Here is a 17,603-nt window from a genome sequence, read left to right as displayed (position 1 = left end):
TCAACTCCAGTTCTCTGCTACTGTGATTTCTGGTCTTCCCCAATTTACCTGCTTTTGTTTACTTTTCATAGTCCTTAGACTGTTCCCTGCATTCTGTCTAGGTTTTTTAGCTGGATGAGTGGAAGAGACAGAGCAAAGTGTGCTTACTCTTTTTTACCTTCAACTTGAACTCACGGTGTCTTTTTCTTTTTTTTTGGCTGTGTTGGGTCTTCGTTGCTGCATGCGGGCTTTCTCTAGTTGCGCTGAGCAGGGGCTGCTCTTCGTTGCAGAGCACGGGCTCTAGGCGTGTGGGCTTCAGTAGTTGTGACACGCGGGTTTAGTTGTTGCAGCACGTGGGCTCAGTAGTTGCGGAACGTGGGCCCTAGAGCGCAGGCTTAGCAGTTGTGGTGCATCTTAGTTGCTCCTCAGCATGTGGGATCTTCCTAGGCCAGGGACCGAACCCGTGTCCCCTGCATTGGCAGGTAGATTCTCAACCACTGCACCACCAGGGAAGCCCTCCACGGTGTCTTTTTTATACAAATAAACTTTATGCAAATTTGTTGAACATCTATTAGTACATGAAATAACAATAATGTTAATATTTTCCCCCTAAACCCAAGGCTATATCTTTAGTTGTGTGAAGCATGAAACTACGATACAAACTCCCATATTACAGGGTATCATGGAGATTTAATTTTTGTCTAATTACCAAAGTAATATGTGTGGAATTCAAAGAGTTTGAAAAATGTAGAAAAGCACAAATTTAATTTGAAACATAAATCTCTGTAATCCCAACACATAAAAAGAACCATTGTAGGGGCTTCCCTGGTGGTGCAGTGGCTGAGAGTCCGCCTGCCGATGCAGGGGACACGGGTTCGTGCCCTGGTCCGGGAAGATCCCACATGCCACGGAGCGGCTGGGCCCGTGAGCCATGTCCGCTGAGCCTGTGCGTCCGGAGCCTGTGTCCCGCAACAGGAGAGGCCACAACAGTGAGAGGCCTATGTACGGCAAAAAAAAAAAAAAAAAAAAGAACCATTGTTAAAATTTGTATGGATTGTTTCTAAGATTTTGTTCATTGTAAATATGTACACGTTTTAAATGTTTTAAATAAAGGTAAAAACATTATATATTATTTTGTTTTTTTCTTTAACATAAGAATATATACTGTCATTTTTTCCTTTAACATAGTTATTCTTTTTTTTAACATAGTAATATATTGGCCAGTGTTTTCTATGACAATAAATACTATACACTACAGCAAGCTTTTTTAAAAAAGAATTTATTCTATTTATTTTTGGCTGCTTTGGTTCTTCGTTGCTACGCGCGGGGTTTCTCTAGTTGCAGCGAGAGGGGGCTACTCTTTGTTGCAGTGCGCGGACTTCTCATTGCGGTGACTTTGCTTGTTTCGGAGCTCAGGCTCTAGGCACGTGGGCTTCAGTAGTTATGGCACACAGGCTCAGTAGTTGTGCCTTGTGGGCTCTAGAGTGCAGGATCAATAGTTATGGCGCACGGGCTTAGTTGCTCCACGGCATGTGGGATCTTTCCAGACCAGGGCTCGAACCCATGTCCCCTGCACTGGCGGATTCTTAACTACTGCGCCACCAGGGAAACTCAACAGCAAGCTTTTTTTTTTTGGTCTCAAAAAGACATTTTATTTTTTAACAGCAAGCTTTTTAACGGCATCATTGAATCCTATAATTTATTTAGTCAGAACAACACTGTGAGGATTTAATATTTCAAAATTTTAGCTATCAAAATAATGGTAGGATAAGGTCTCATACACATAAATGACTCTCACCTCCAATTGATTCCTTGCAAAAAATGCCTGAAGTAGACCTGCTGGCTTAAAGGCAATGCACATTTTTAAGGATTTTGATACATCTATCCAAATTTCCTTCTAGAAAAGATGTTGGAATGTGAATTGATACCTATTTCTTTTTTAAAAAAAAATACATTTATTTATGTATTTACTTTTGGCTGAGTTGGGTCTTTGTTGCCGCGCATGGGCTTTCTCTAGCTGCAGCGAGCGGGGGCTACTTTTTGTTGTGGGGCGTGGGCTTCTCATTGCGGTGGCTTCTCTTGTTGCAGAGCACAGGCTCTAGGTGTGCAGGCTTCAGTAGTTGTGGCTCGCGGGCTCTAGAGCTCAGGCTAGGTAGTTGTGGCGCACAGGCTTAGTTGCTCTGCGGCATGTGGGATCTTCCCGGACCAGGGCTCGAACCTGTGTTCCATGCATTGGCAGGAGGATTCTTAACCACTGCGCCACCAGGGAAGCCCCCTATTTCTTATTAGGTAGTTTTTTTCCTGTTTTTATATTGAATTAATTTTAAATTTACAGAAAATTTACAAGACTAGAACAAAGAATTCCCATATACCCTTTACTTAGATTTACTATTTTTGACATTTTGCCATATTTGCTTCCTCTCTCTTTCTCCACACACACGCATGCATACACATGCACACATTAATTATTTATACTTTTTGAAACATTTGCATACATCATGTCTCCTTTCCCCTGAAAACTTTAGTTTGTATTTCTTAAGAAAAAGAATACTCTTTTACATAACTACAGTGCAGCTATCAAATTTAGGAAATTTAACATCACTAAAATACTTCAGTATGAAAATAACAAGGGATCAAGAGGACTAAATACATCTGCTAGATAATTAATCCTCTTAAGTAGAGCTAATGAAATTAGGTCGACAGAAATGGTTTTTGTCAGCGCTGGGGGCTCCTGCCTTCTCAGTGGCATCACTGAGGCACTTCATATAGGCAAAGCCATATCTACCTTGTACGCAACTATCACCAGCATCTCTGACAACTCAGGGCATGAGGCAGGCACTCAATGAATATCCATTTGCTGAGTTAATGAACAACAAGGATTACCCAAAGTTTGCACCTTTAGTCTCATGATTATTTTATTTTGTTCTTTTGTTTGCTGTTGTTAAATAACAGGAAGTTAGAACAAGGGAAAATACAACATTTTCTGCCTTCTATATGGAATCTGTAGCTAATCTTTGTTAACCTGAATAGTGGAATTGGAAGTAGCTAAGAGAGTCTCCAAGTCTGACCAAAAATGGGGCTTCACCAGACAACATTATGTCACCTCTAAGGGGTAGGGTGGGGCGGAGTGGGGAGACGGGCTGACTTCTGCAGTCTTATTACAGACAGTCTTTGGAAAAACTTATTTCCAAACCTAGGAGAACTCAGGATCTAGTTCACATGTGACCTCCTTAAAAAAGTAGTAGCAGTTTAACATCTGCCAAGCAAGAGGTGAGAATGGAGAATCTTTGGCAAAAGATCTGGCAAACATGAAGGGGAGCATGTTAGTCTCTTCTTCTATACCTGTGGTGTTTCTTTAACAAGAATTAGCTCATAGGACATTGATAAATAAGCCTATGCCAGTATAACAGTGGAAATTATGGGTTCAAGTGGAATTTTCCTCTGCACATTAATGTTTGGGAGCAATTAAAGGAAAAAAAGCAAAACAAAACAAAAACTTACAATGCAGGAAGACCTTAGGAAAAAGATGAAAATACTACAGAAACCCCCTGTTTAGAGAAAAAAATGTCTGGGTTAGTGATTGCAAAAACCTGGCTACACTTTCCCACGTTAAACTATTTTGGGAAGCTGTGTGTGCAGATGAAAAAGTGTAAAGATATTTCTCTGGGTGTTACTAAAATTTGATCAAGAATGCTATACCCCTTGGGCTTCTCTGGTGGCGCAGTGGTTGAGAGGCTGCCTGCCGATGCAGGGAACGTGGGTTCGTGTCCCGGTCTGGGAGGATCCCACATGCCGCGGAGCGGCTGGGCCCGTGAGCCATGGCCGCTGAGCCCGCGCGTCCGGAGCCTGTGCTCCGCAACGGGAGAGGCCACAACAGTGAGAGGCCCGAGTACCGAAAAAAAAAAAAAAAGAATGCTATACCCCAGATAAGATTTTAATTTTTTAAGAAATATTTACCTATTTATTTTGGCTGCGCCGGGTCTTACTTGCTGCAAGCAGGATCTAGTCCCCCGACCAAGGATCAAACCCGAGCCCCCTGCATTGGGAGCGCAGAGTCTTACCCACTGGACCACCAGGGAAGTCCCAAGATTTTAATTTTTGACGAAGTTAGTCTCTAAGGCCCTCAAGAACCTATCTTGTCTAAGAAGGAAGCAGAAGTCCCTAGCGCCTAACGTGGCCAGAGGTCCCCTAAGGGTGGCAGCCAAACACTCCGGAGGAATTTTAACTGTGCCAGCAGTGGGACTGCTAGTGCTCTGGATAGGCTACAAGTGGTCTACCCCATTCCTAATTAGCCCAAAAGTTTGCAATTGCACAGAAGTTGAGGTTTTTTAGGACCGCGTATCTGGAGTTACTGCAGAAACGCCTGTTCCACAGCAACGCAATCTCCCGGTTTCTATTTTACTAAAACTAAGTCCCCTGCCAAAGCTGTCTCTATTGTTCACGAAGGAGGCATGGGCACACAGACCTGGAGCCCTGTGCTCGGCGCGGGGGAAGGGGTGGAGGGCAGCAGCAGAGTCCTTGGGACCCTGGGAGGAGACTGCAGGGTGGAGGAGGTGCCAGGGGCGGGCTGGAAACTCCGGGCACTCAGCCAGGCAGGCGGGAACCAGCACACGGAAGAGCTTTGCCTGCGGGGGCGGTGGGTGCGGGAGAGCAGAGAGGTGGAGGCTTAAGGCCCGCTCTTTCTCCTGCTTCCGGGTCAGCACCTCGTTGCCCCTTCGCCTTTGACCCCGCGGGTCTCCCCGACGCGGCAGCGGTACAGCACAGCGGTGGCATCAGTCGGCAGCCCACGCTGGGGACGACGCCCCGCGGCAGCAGTTCCGGACCCCTCTTCTGGGTCAAATACCCCAAGGAAGGAGAGGGCGCCTCAAGGAGGGACTTGCCCAAGGAGCATGCCAAGAATTGACAGCTAAGGAAAATTTAGCCTAGGGTTCTCAAACTTATTGGTCGTAGGACCCCCTTAACACTCTTGAAAATTGTCTCTGTGGGTCTATCCATCGACATTTATTATATCAGGTTTTAAAACAAAGAATTTGAACAGTAATACAGGTGCCTTTCCATTAGCCTTCAGGGCAGCGTTGACATCACTCCTAGTTGTAGCTGCAGAAAACCTCACTGTGAATGAGAGCAGAAAAGGCCAATACAGTCGAAGTATTATAATGAAAATGGTTTTAACCTTGCCAATTCCTGGAACAAACTTTGACAACCACTGCTCCAAAAAAACCCACAGCTTAGAAACAGGGCCTTTATTTCCTGGAATGATTTAGACAGGAGCCCTGGGGAACCTAGACCAGGGCCTGTGCTGCTGGAGTTAGCTAGACAGTGACCTGCAGAATTTACAGGGGTGCCCTGGGATGCTGTGCACGTTTCAAAAAGGAACAGAACATTCCAAGTAACTAAACACAACATGCTGAGAAGGATACACTTCGCTTGAAAGGAAAAAACCAGAAGCTCCTGACAAGGTACCGGAATGTCAATAGCCTCACAAGCTAAGAAATCACTTGGAAAGAACAGCCAACAAAATTGGAATGCATCTCTCTGATGAAGGGGCTAGATAAAATCAGGAAACATTTAAAAAGTAATCTAATTCCAGTGAAAAATATACTTGTTATGGTGTAAACTAAGAAGAAAATACAAAGAAATCTGTAGAAAAGTTTTAAGTTTATAGAAAAATGACAAGTAAGAATTTAGTATACCTTTTAGAGAAGATAAGATAGTTTTGTTTTTTTAACATCTTCATTGGAGTATAATTGCTTTACAATGGTATGTTAGTTTCTGCTTTATAACAAAGTGAATCAGTTATACATATACATATGTCCCCATATCTCTTCCCTCTTGTGTCTCCCTCCCTCCCACCCTCCCTAACCCACCCCTCTAGGTGGTCACAAAGCACCGAGCTGATCTCCCTGTGCTATGTGGCTCCTTCCCACTAGCTATCTATTTTACATTTGGTAGTGTATATATGTCCATGCCACTCTCTCACTTTGTCACAGCTTACCCTTCCCCCTCCCCATATCCTCAAGCCCATTCTCTAGTAAGTCTGTGTCTTTATTCCCATCTTGCCCCTAGGTTCTTCATGACCTTTTTTTTTTCTTAGATTCCATATATATATGTTAGCATACGGTATTTGTTTTTCTCTTTCTGACTTACTTTACTCTGTATGACAGACTCTAGGTCCATCCACCCCACTACAAATAACTCAATTTCGTTTCTTTTTATGGCTGAGTAATATTCCATTGTATATATGTGCCACATCTTCTTTATCCATTCATCTGTTGATGGACACTTAGGTTGCTTCCATGTCCTGGCAAGATAGTTCTTAATGAAGCAAAACTACTTGAAGAGAAAGTTAAGTGTACTCTGTCATGTGACAGGAAGAGGAAGTTGAAATGAGCAAAACAGGAAAAACTAAAAGTACATCAAAGGTCTCCAAATGAGAGGAAAGGATCTCTCGATTATAAAACTGATGATGCTAAAGTTTTGAATAATTATCTTGCACAGATCAGTTATGTGCAGGTCAATTCTGAAACTGAGGGCAAAAAAAAAGAAAAAGAAAATAAAAAAGAAATTGTATTTTCTGAATTAGACAATGGAGGTCCAGGGGATCAGCAAGTTGAGAAAGTTAAAGACAGAGAAGATAATACTGTCAGTTATCTATTGTGGCATAATAAACAACCCCAAAACTTAGTAGCTTAAAGCAGCAATGATTTATTATTATCTTTAAATGATTCTCTGGGTGGGTTGACAGTTTATCTGCTGGTTTTACCTGGGCTCACTGGTACAGAAACATTCAGCTGAAAGACAGTTGGGCTGGAAGGTCAATGTGACCTCACTTAACATGTCTGACAGTTGGTGCTGTCCATTGCGAGCTTTGGTTCTTTCCCACGTGACCATTATTCTCTAGCAGGCGAGACTGGCTTCCTTACATGATGGTCTCAGGGCAGCATCATAAAAGGGTAAAAGCAGAATCTGCAATGTCTCTTAAGATCTGGCTTTGGAAGTCACAGAACATCACTTCTGCCACATTCTGTTGATCAAATCAAGTCACAAGATGAGTCCAGATTCACAGAGTGGGGAAATAGATAACCTCTTGATGGAAGGAAGAGCAAAGTCATTGCATAGGAGCATGGGAGAAATTTGTGGTCATATTTTGTATTTTATCATAACAGAATGAATATGACAAAGAAGACCCTAGCTATATTAACATTAGTTTCAGTAGAGAAACCATTTACAACTTTATCTGAGTGATGAGATGTCAATTATGCATGATTGGAAGAGCACTTAAGGAAGGTGGAGCAGGTTACTTGATCATTGTAGACAGTGCGAGGTCCCTTGAAAATATAAAGCTTCAAGCTGAAAATTGGACTCATTGATCAGACAAAATACCTTACTGGAAGAATTTGAGCAGAGAAGAAAGATTAGGAACAGTTAGGTACAGCAGAAGGGAAATATTAAAATTAGTGTATTTGGGCTTCCCTGGTGGTGCAGTGTTTGGGAGTCCGCCTGCTGACATAGGAGACACGGGTTCGTGCCCTGGTCTGGGAGGATCTCGCATGCCGCGGAGCAGCTGGGTCCGTGAGCCATGGCTGCTGGGCCTGCGCGTCCGGAGCCTGTGCTCCGCAACGGGAGAGGCCACAACAGTGAGAGGCCCGCGTACCGCAAAAAAAAAAAAAAAAAAAAATTAGTGTATTCAACAAAATAGAGGGAAACTATAGAGTATGAAAATATCTTATAAGGCAACACGTTGTTCTGCAGAAGAAAGCCCATGGCTATTGGATCCTTGTTTGTGATACTGAAAGAGCTATTATTGCCAGAGAGATGAAGCAAGCCACATTTCTGAGACAGAAATTAATAGAGGAATGAGTTAAAAAAGAAAGTTGCTAATGCTCTGAAAACCAGGGATTGTTAAAGCAACATTTTGTGGTCTCTTTCCAACTAATACACAAATTTCATTTCCAAGAAACAGAGTCCTTTATTTTCTGTTATAATCAGAGACTATAAAAGTAGCAATACAATATCTGATGTCTCCTTCAGTGAAAGGATCTTTTAAGTTCATGCCTGAGGGTGGAGGGGTACAGTACTCCTCAGTGATGAGGGATCTTCTGTGAAATTACAGGTACTCTGTGATCATTAGTAGAAGAGATTTGCTTAGACTGGAACCCTGATGCAGTCGGTACTAATTAGTATCGCCCCAAATTCTTCCCCTTCCACCACAGTGGATGGCTTGGTTGACTCTGATACAAATCCCAACCCGTCTCAGGTTCACCCATCACAAGCTTACTACCAGCAGGGCCTCTGTTTTCTCCTGGTCAGTTTGGACCACTTCCCCACCACAGGGACTTCATGGGCCTGAAACTTTTCTTCTACCTTTTCTTTCTGGCTCCACCTGAGGCCTAAGAGAGGCATACCTGGCCTCTACCTGAAATATATGGCCTGTTCTATGATTATTAAATCTATAAACACTGGCCTCTACCTTTTATCTTTAGTAATATGTTTTTGCTAATTACCAATAATGCTGCTCTTAACATGTATTTTGATGCATATATATATGCAGACTTAGGGGAGAAATTGCTGGGTCACAGGGTATGCATATGTTCAACTTTAGCAGGTAATGCCAGTTTTCCCAGTGGGAGTGAGCACTTAAAAGATATATAAACAAAAGTCCTTCACTTAACTTGCTGAAGACCCCAAAGCATTTTTTATGGAAAATAAGTATTAACTTATGATGAAACATAGATAAAGTATGTATAAAAAAAAGAATTTGCTTTCATTTTGGCAGAGACAATAATTTCTCCACCAAATAGAACATTTTGTTTCTATAATTCATACCAGAGTACTATTTCCTAGCATATTTCAATAAAGCTTGAATGAGTGAATTAATTAATAGGTCTTCTCCATAGATTGGTTTAAATCAGATACACTTTAATACACTGGAAATTATATGGTATTTAATGGTTAGATATGTTGTAAGATAGACTTATTACTCCAGATAATTTTTTCTTGGGTTTACAATGTAAACCAATACACCTTGTTCCATTAAACCTCTGGCTTACAGACTAAAGAAGTTAGTCTGGTTAACACACACATGGCATTGTCATATGCTGTCGTAAATGGACCTGCTGCTTTCCTTACTAACCAGAAGTGATTTCAGCAAACTAAGGAGAGAAAATATTTTAAAAATCACCCCCCTTTTTATTAAAAAAAATAATAATAACAAGGCATACCTTGTTTTTGTTTTTTATAAATTTATTTATTTTATTTATTTTTGGCTGTGTTGGGTCTTCGTTGCTGCACGCGGGCTTTCTCTAGTTGTGGTGAGGGGGGCCTACTCTTTGTTGCGGTGCCTGGGCCTCTCATTGCGGTGGCTTCTCTTGTTGCAGAGCTTGAACTCTAGGCACGTGGGCTCAGTAGTTGTGGCTCACGGGCTTAGTTGCTCTGCAGCATGTGGGATCTTCCCGGACCAGGGCTCAAACCCATGTCCCCTGCATTGGCAGGCAGATTCTTAACCACTGCACCACCAGGGAAGCCCCATACCTTGCTTTATTGTACTTCGCTTTATTGTGCTTTGCAGATAATGTGGTTTTTACAAATTGAAGGTTTGTGGCAACCCTGCATTGAGCAAGTCTATGGTCACCATTTTTCCAATAAAATTTGCTCACTTCCTGTTTCTATGTTGCATTTTGGTAATTCTCACAATATTTTGAATTTTTTCATTATTTTATTTGTTTTGATGATCTGTGATCAGTGATCGTTGATGTTACTGTTATAATTGTTTTGGGGCACCACAAACCACACCCATATAGGACGGCAAACAATTGATTAATGTTGTGTGTGTTCTGACTACTTCACTGTTCCCCCTCTCTCTCCCTTATTTTGGGCCTCTCTATACCCTGAGACACAGCAGTGTTCAAATTAGACCAAGTAATAACCCTACAATGGCCTGTAAGCGTTCAAGTGAAAGGAAGGGCTGCACATCTCTCACTTTAAATCAAAAGCTAGAAATGATTAAGCTTAGTGAGGGAGGCATGTCCGAAAGCCAAGATAGGCCCAAAGCTAGGCCTCAAGCAAAGTACTTAGCCAAGTTGTGAATGCAAAGGAAAAGTTCTCGAAGGAAATTAAAAGTGCTACTCAAGTGAACACACAAATGATAAGAAAATGAAGCAGCCTTTTTGCTGATATGGAGAAAGTCTGAGTGATCTAGATAGAAGTTCAAACCAGCCACAACATTCCCTTAAACTAAAGCCTAATCCGGAGCAAGGCCCTAACTCTCTTCAATTCTATGAAGGCTGAGAGAGGTGAGAAAGTTACAGAAGAAAAATTTGAAGCTAGCAGAGGTTGGTTATGATGTTTAAGGAAAGAAGTCATCTCCATAACATAAAAGTGCAAGGTGAAGCAGCAAGGGCTGATGTAGAAGTTGCAGCAAGTTATCCAAATCTAGCTAAGACGAAGGTGGCTACATTAAACAACAGATTTTCAAGGTAGATGAAACAGCCTTATATTGGAAGAAGATGCCATCTAGGACTTTTATAGCTAAAGAGGAGAAGTCAATGGCTGGCTTCAAAGCTTCAAAGGGCAGAATGACTGTCTTATTAGGGGCTAATGTGGCTGATGAAGTTGAAGCCAATGCTCATTTACCATTCGGAAAAGTCCTAGGGCCTTTAAGAATTATGCAGAATCTACTCTGCCTGTGCTCTATAAATGGAACAACAAAGCCTGATTGGCAGCCCATCTGTTTACAAGATGGTTAACTAAATATTTTAAGCCCACTGTGGAGACCTACTGCTCAGAAAAACAGATTCCTTTCAAAATATTACTGCTCATTGACTGCTCAATGTACTTGGTCACCCAAGAGCTCTGATCCAGGTGTACAACAAGATTAGTGTTGTTTTTATGCTTGCTGACACAACACCCATCCTGCAGCCTATGGATGAAGGAGTCATTTTGACTTTCAAGTCTTATTATTTAAGAAATACATTTCATAAGGCTATAGTGGCCATAGTTATCCTCTGATGGATCTGGACAAAGTCAACTGAAAATCTTCTGGAAAAGATTGAGCATTCTAGATGCCATTAAGAACATTTGAGATTCATGGGAAGAGGTCAAAATATCAACATTAAAGGAATTTGGGGGACTCCCCTGGTGGCACAGTGGTTGGGAGTCTGCCTGCCGGTGCAGGGGACACGGGTTCGAGCCCGGGTCCGGGAGGATGCCTCATGCCGTGGAGCAGCTGGCCTGTGCACCACTGCTGCTGAGCCTGCGTGCTGCGGCTGCTGGGGCCCGCGTGCCTGGAGCCCGTGCTCCGCAACAAAAAAAGAGGCCACCGCCATGGGAGGTTTGCACCCTGCAGCGAGGAGTGGCCCCCGCTCGCTACAACTAGAGAGGGCCTGCACGCAGCAGCGAGGACCCAACGCAGCCAAAAATAAACAAATAGAATAAATAAAGGAATTTGGAAGAATTGGATTCCAAACCTCATGGATGACTTTGAGGGGAGTGGAGGAAGGAGCTGCAGATGTGATGGAAATAGCAAGAGAACTAGAATTAGAAGTGGAGCCTGAAGATGTGGCTGTATTGTTGTAACCTCATGGTGAAACTTGAATGAATAAGGAGTCACTTCTTATGAATGAGCAAAGAAAGTGGTTTCTTGAGATGGAATCAACTCCTGGTGAAGATGCTGTGGAGATCGTTAAAATGACAACAAAGGATTTAGATTAGTACATAAACTTAGTTGATAAAGCAGTAGTAGCATTTGTGAAGATTGACTTTAATTTTGAAAGAAGTTCTACTCTGAGTGAAATGCTATCAAAGAGCTTTGCATGCTACAGAGAAATTATTTGTGAAAGGAAGAGTCATTTGATGTGGCAAAATTTATTGTTGTCTTATTTAAAGGAATGACCACTGCCACCCCAAGCTTTAGCAACCACCACCCTGATCAGTCAGCAGCCGTCAACACCGAGGCAAGACCTTCCACCAGTAAAAAGTTTACAACCTTCTGAAGGCTCAGATGATGGTTAGCGTTTTTTTGCCAATAAAGTATTTTTAAATTAAGGTCTGTACATTTTTAAGACATAATGATATTGCACATTTAATAGACTACAGTATAGTGTGAACATAACTTTTATATACACTATGGAACCAAAAAATTCATATGGCTCACTTTATTGCAGTGGTCTGGAACAGTCCCCACATTATCTCCAAGGTATGCCTGTATATTCTTTGCCTGCAACTAAAAAGGATTTGAAATATCAGTATGTATATAATATGGCTGAGAAAGCTAAAAAATTACTTATGCTAACAAAATTATTGTATTTCATTGTGAGTTACTGACAACCCTGATAAAGAAACTATCCAAGTTAGGGAAACAGTAGAGAGAAAACTCTTTCAGTTACTGAAATTCTTAAGGGTCAATAGGACCAAAGGAAAAAGGCACTCAGTTTCCTTTTCACTTGTTTTTGCCTTCAAGTTTTCCCCTTTCTAATCAACAAAAAATTTTGTTCAAAAGGAAAGGGAAGGTTCAGAAGTTTTACCCTTTATTTATCAAGTTAAATCAACCTGGGTGGTCCATTTGTCAAAAGGTGGGTAAGAAAGTTGCTATAAAAAATATACAAATATTAACATACTAAATATTTGAAAACCTTTTAAATTTAAATGTCACTTACATAAAAGTGCACAAATCATAAGTGTCCAGCTTGATGAATTATCACAATTATTATCATCCAGGTTAAAAAATAGAACATAAGCCACACCCCAGAGGTTCCTTTCCCCTCCCCTCCCAATTGCTCCACCCCTTTCTTCTCCTCAAAGGCAACCATTATTTTGAGTTTTTTTAAAAAATAAATTTAAAAATTTTATTTATTTATTTTTGGCTGTGTTGGGTCTTTGTTGTTGCACGCAGCGAGCAGTGTGGCGAGTGGGGTCTACTCTTCCTTGCAGTGCACGGTCTTCTCATTGCGGTGGCTTCAGTAGTTGTGGCACATGGGCTCAGTAGTTGTGGCACACGGGCTTAGTTGCTCCGTGGCATGTGGGATCTTCCCAGACCAGGGCTCGAACCCATGTCCCCTGTATCGGCAGGCGGATTCTCAACCACTGCGCCACCAGGGAAGTCCCCATTATTTTGACTTTTAACACCATAGAATAGTTCTATCTATTTTTAAATGTTAAATAAATGGAATAACACAGCATGTATTCTTTTGGGTCTGTCTTCTTTCACTTACCATTGTTTTTTTTTTTTTTTTTTTTGCGGTACACGGGCCTCTCACTGCTGTGGCCTCTCCCGTTGCGGAGCACAGGCTGCGGACGCGCAGGCTCAGCGGCCATGGCTCACGGGCCCAGCCGCTCCGCGGCATGTGGGATCTTCCCAGACCGGGGCACGAACCCGTGTCCCCTGCATCGGCAGGCGGACTCTCAACCACTGCTCCACCAGGGAAGCCCCACTTACCATTGTTTTTGTGAGATCGTCATTCTGTTCTGGGTAGCAGTAATTCATTTATTTTTTATTGCTGTATAGTTTTCAATTGTAGAAATTTATTGACATTTATATCTCCACTTAACTGCTGATAGATACCTGGGTTGTTTCCAGTTTGGGGCCTCACAAGTAATGCTATAAACCTTTTTGTGTATGTGCTTGATGCATATGTATATGTATTTCTATTTGTGTTTCTGTTTCTTCACATTGTCACCAATGTTTGTTTGTCAGTTTTTATTTTTAGCCATTTTTGTGGATGTATGTTGGTATCTCATTGTGGCTTTATTGTGTGTTCCATGAGAGCAAGGCCACATCTGTCCTGTTCATAGTTGTATCATTATCCAAAACCTGTTCATAAAACATAGTACAAATAATAGCAGTAATACATAATAAAAAGGATTGATTTAAACAACTATAAATACTGAGTTTTCAACTTAGGTATGTAGTTTTTATTTGCTAAAATGAATAGCTTTTATTGTTATGATTTTTTTTTTTTTTTTTTTGCGGTACGTGGACCTCTCACTGTTGTGGCCTCTCCCGTTGTGGAGCACAGGCTCCGGATGCGCAGGCTCAGCGGCCATGGCTCATGGGCCCAGCCGCTCCGCGGCATGTGGGATCTTCCCAGACCGGGGCACGAACCCGTGTCCCCTGCATCGGCAGGCGGACTCTCAACCACTGCGCCACCAGGGAAGCCCTATTGTTATGATTTGATGTCATAAATAAGTCCCAATGTTTTCCTTGATGTGAAAGAAAACATAAACTACCTCACTTGTTCCCCCAGCACCCCACCCTTCCAAACACACATGTACAAGTTTAGGACAATGGCCCAGGGAGAACTAGAAGCCCTAGGGAAAGAAATGACATATCTCCCCCAAAGCTTTAATTTTATTCAAATATTTTGATGGGGAAATTAAATATTTTAACTGGTAATTTTAGGTGCTTTTATTATATTAAACACAGACATAATGGTATCCAAACTGACTGAATATTTAGCTTATACAGAGAGTTGACTCACTTCAACGTCTAGCCCACATCCTTGGTCATAATATTCTTCTTGGCCATTGTGACTCCCTTAGTGGAAAAAGACTGGAAAGCTTTGATAATGATGGGGAATTAGTGAAGTGTTTCAGTTGTGCGGAATCATGATCCAATTTTTATTTTAGGAGGGTAATTCTGACTTGCAGTACAGAAGATGAATTGGAGGGGGAGGGGGTGAGTGGAGAATGCATTCGAGGTAGGGAGATCATTAGGAGACTTTTGTAATAATTCAGGTAAGAGATAAATTGATCTGAACTTCAGAACACAGGACACAGAGAACAGGTACCAAGATTTCTAATTTTATTAGGTACTCACTATCATATTAACTATGACACTTTAAAAAAAATCATCTAAACATCTAGTTATTGGTTGGTTTGTATTATACCTGTAGAAGTAACATACATATGTGATAATGATAAATGGAAACATTAATGAGTATTACTATTATTTCTTTATATTTGCAAAAGTCTAATGGACTTCAATATATTCAAAATTAGACTATATTATTTAGTAGTGTATCAATTTATCAATTTGCTGCGTTATACATATCTTAAGAAATTTATAAGTATTGTCTCTGAGGTGAACAGTAGCTCACATAACATAAGCTTCAAGGAAAATCTATGTATCCATTATACAGCCTCCATCTTATTACAACTGGCATTTTTAATTGGACGTAAATAATTTACTACATGGCTAAAACGTTAATTTTCATTGTAATTTACAACAGAGAGATTTAAATACATTAGGGACACAACATTTTCTGTGACATGAATCCAGTTGATTTTCTAATAGGCTCACTTCAATTTCCAAAACTGTGAAGTGCTTAATAGATTCACACAGTGCTTTACAGCTTTTGAAGTGTTTTGACATTGTACAGTATCTTCTTTAATGTTCAAAAATGCTCAAAGTCAGCAAACCTGATATGTCACCCTCATTTTTCAGATTAAAAAAACTGAGACTCGATTTACTGTGTTCGACAAACGTTATTTGTGCAATATTATGTGTCTACAAATTGTGAGTGGACTGGAATTCAGGTTTCCAGACTTTTAGCTTTGCTGTACTAGGTTCCTCGTCTAATACAGCATATGGCTTCCAAGGACCCTGGTGTTTAGTAGTTGACATATTTCTTTTTTTGTTTGTTTGTTTTTTCTTTTTTTGCGGTATGCGGGCCTCTCACTGTTGTGGCCTCTCCCATTGCGGAGCACAGGCTCTGGACGCGCAGGCTCAGCGGCCATGGCTCACGGGCCCAGCCGCTCCGCGGCATGTGGGATCTTCCCGGACCGGGGCACGAACCCGTGTCCCCTGCATCGGCAGGCGGATTCTCAGTAGTTGACCTATTTCTTAATCTCAATACTTCGGTTTTCATATCTGTAACAAGGAGGTAATAATCATACCTATTCATTGAATGATTATAAGGATTAATTTCGTTAATATATGTGAGGCTCTTAAAACAGTGTCAAGTTCACAGTAAGCCCTAAATGAATGTTGTTATACGTTTATTGTTTTAGCATATCCGATTGACTTGTAAGGAGGGTTGGGATCCTCATAGTATACACATTTGGAAAAGTCCCAGTTGAGTTTACATATTCGGTAAGTTCAATCGTGTACCTATGTGGGTAATATTTCTAATTTAATGACTTATGAAATGTGGTGACCCAATAATTCCATTAGCTTTACTTAATCACCCATATTTCATCTGTCCTCGCAATGCTCCTTCCAGGGAGAAAAGACTCCCAGGGTGCGGTAAGTGGACCTGTTTAGATATTTAAAAAAACAGAAATCAGTGGATTGTAGTAGAAAACTCAGCATATGAGACAGCCCGAGTGTGCTCAGAAGTGTAAGGTTCTGCCCAATCTTTCTTCGCCGAGAAGACGTTAGGGGAAAAGTCACAAAGGACCCAGCTGGGAACTCTACAGGAAGTTAAAAAAATTGTTCAGCTTTGCAAAACACCTGGTGCTCAGCCATCTGTCTTTGGTAGTACAAAGACCTTAGTTAAGTAAGGTCTGTGTGGTTCTTTTTGACACCTTGGAAGACAGAGGTACAGCGCAGAAATAACAAGTTGTAGCAAGCTAATTTAAGTACGTTCTGAGGGGTCCGGAGGTACCTGCACTTCCTGTTACTACAATTCAGACCATAGTGCTGTCACCCCAAGTTTTTGAGAGACCCCCCCCCAGTCCGAATTCCTATTGGGGTCGCCTCGGGACTCAAGAGCACACCTGCGCGGGGCGGAACTTGTTCCGCGTAGGTGACTGCAGTACAGGACAGTTTCGCTCCCCTCGGCTAACACACAGCTTCTCACTTGAGTTACTTGTTAAAGGGTTGGCAGGCACACACCCTTCGCTCACTCGGGATCTCCCATTTCGGTCTGGAGGCTCAGGAGCCCCGGCCGTATGACGCTGTCATTGCTGCCCAGCAGCGAGCAGCGACATCCTAGCCAGGCTCGGCTGGGCATTCCGAGGCCGCACCCAGGGCAACGCCACTCTGACGTTCGCGTTCCGGAGGCCGCCATAGGCCCGCGTCGGAACCCAGGGCGACGTGTGGCGCGTGGACTCCATCAGGTCCAGCCCTGAGAGAACCCGGTAGGCGCTTCCAGGCAAGGTTCTGTGCACCTGTTCCTTCCTTCTGCTCAAGTGTCTTCCCGTTCTGGGCAAAAGGGGACATGTCCGTCTCCAGAAAACACGAAGCGCGGCGGGAGCCTAAGCTAAGAACAGTGCGGAAGATTAACCCCCAAGCAAGAAGGTGCCTGGCACCTTTAAGCTGTTTGGAAGTTCACGTGACCCACTAAGTGCCGGGCCGCGCGGTCACGTGACGGCGCGCGCGCCCTCGCGCAGGGAGAGCCGGCTGGCGCTGTGCGCGCGCCTTTGCCGCTGTCTCCCTGCCCCTCGACGGGAGGGTGAGGAGCGGCGGAGTCATCGGGCGACTGGGTACGGGTGCGCGTGCGCAGCGAACAGCTGTCACCCAGTGCGGAACAAGTCTCCCAAATTTCCCGAATCTCCCTGGGCCGGAGGCCACCGTTTGCCTTCTCACCTTCCTCTTCTGGGTCGTGTCCTCTCCCCCGCTCGCGCGCCAGGTAACCGCTTTTCCGGAGTCCGGGGGATGGGGACGGTGGGGGGAGGGGCCCGGGCGG

The 17,603-nt window shown here is 42.7% G+C and overlaps 1 protein-coding gene across 4 annotated transcripts in view; it reads left to right on the top strand.

Moving 5' to 3' along the window:
* The first annotated feature begins 17,213 nt into the window (after positions 1-17,213).
* The window catches only part of KDM4C (lysine demethylase 4C), a 403,798-nt gene continuing 403,408 nt past the window's right edge, over positions 17,214-17,603 (top strand). Inside the window, exon 1 of one of the 4 annotated variants that reach the window (XM_089913225.1) lies at positions 17,214-17,546. The gene's annotated coding sequence lies outside the window, so the exon portion shown is untranslated. The remainder of the gene's footprint in view (positions 17,547-17,603) is intronic. The other 3 variants (XM_089913224.1, XM_022573685.3, XM_022573686.3) reach the window with 3 other exon arrangements.

The sequence above is a fragment of the Delphinapterus leucas genome, chromosome 6, assembly GCF_059928025.1.
Source record: "Delphinapterus leucas isolate spDelLeu-1000000601 "Yukka" chromosome 6, BTC_Dleu_Yukka2, whole genome shotgun sequence".
Lineage (NCBI taxonomy): Eukaryota > Metazoa > Chordata > Mammalia > Artiodactyla > Monodontidae > Delphinapterus > Delphinapterus leucas.
The sequence above is the reverse complement of the archived record's forward strand: the minus strand, read 5'-3'. Positions and strand labels throughout refer to the sequence as shown.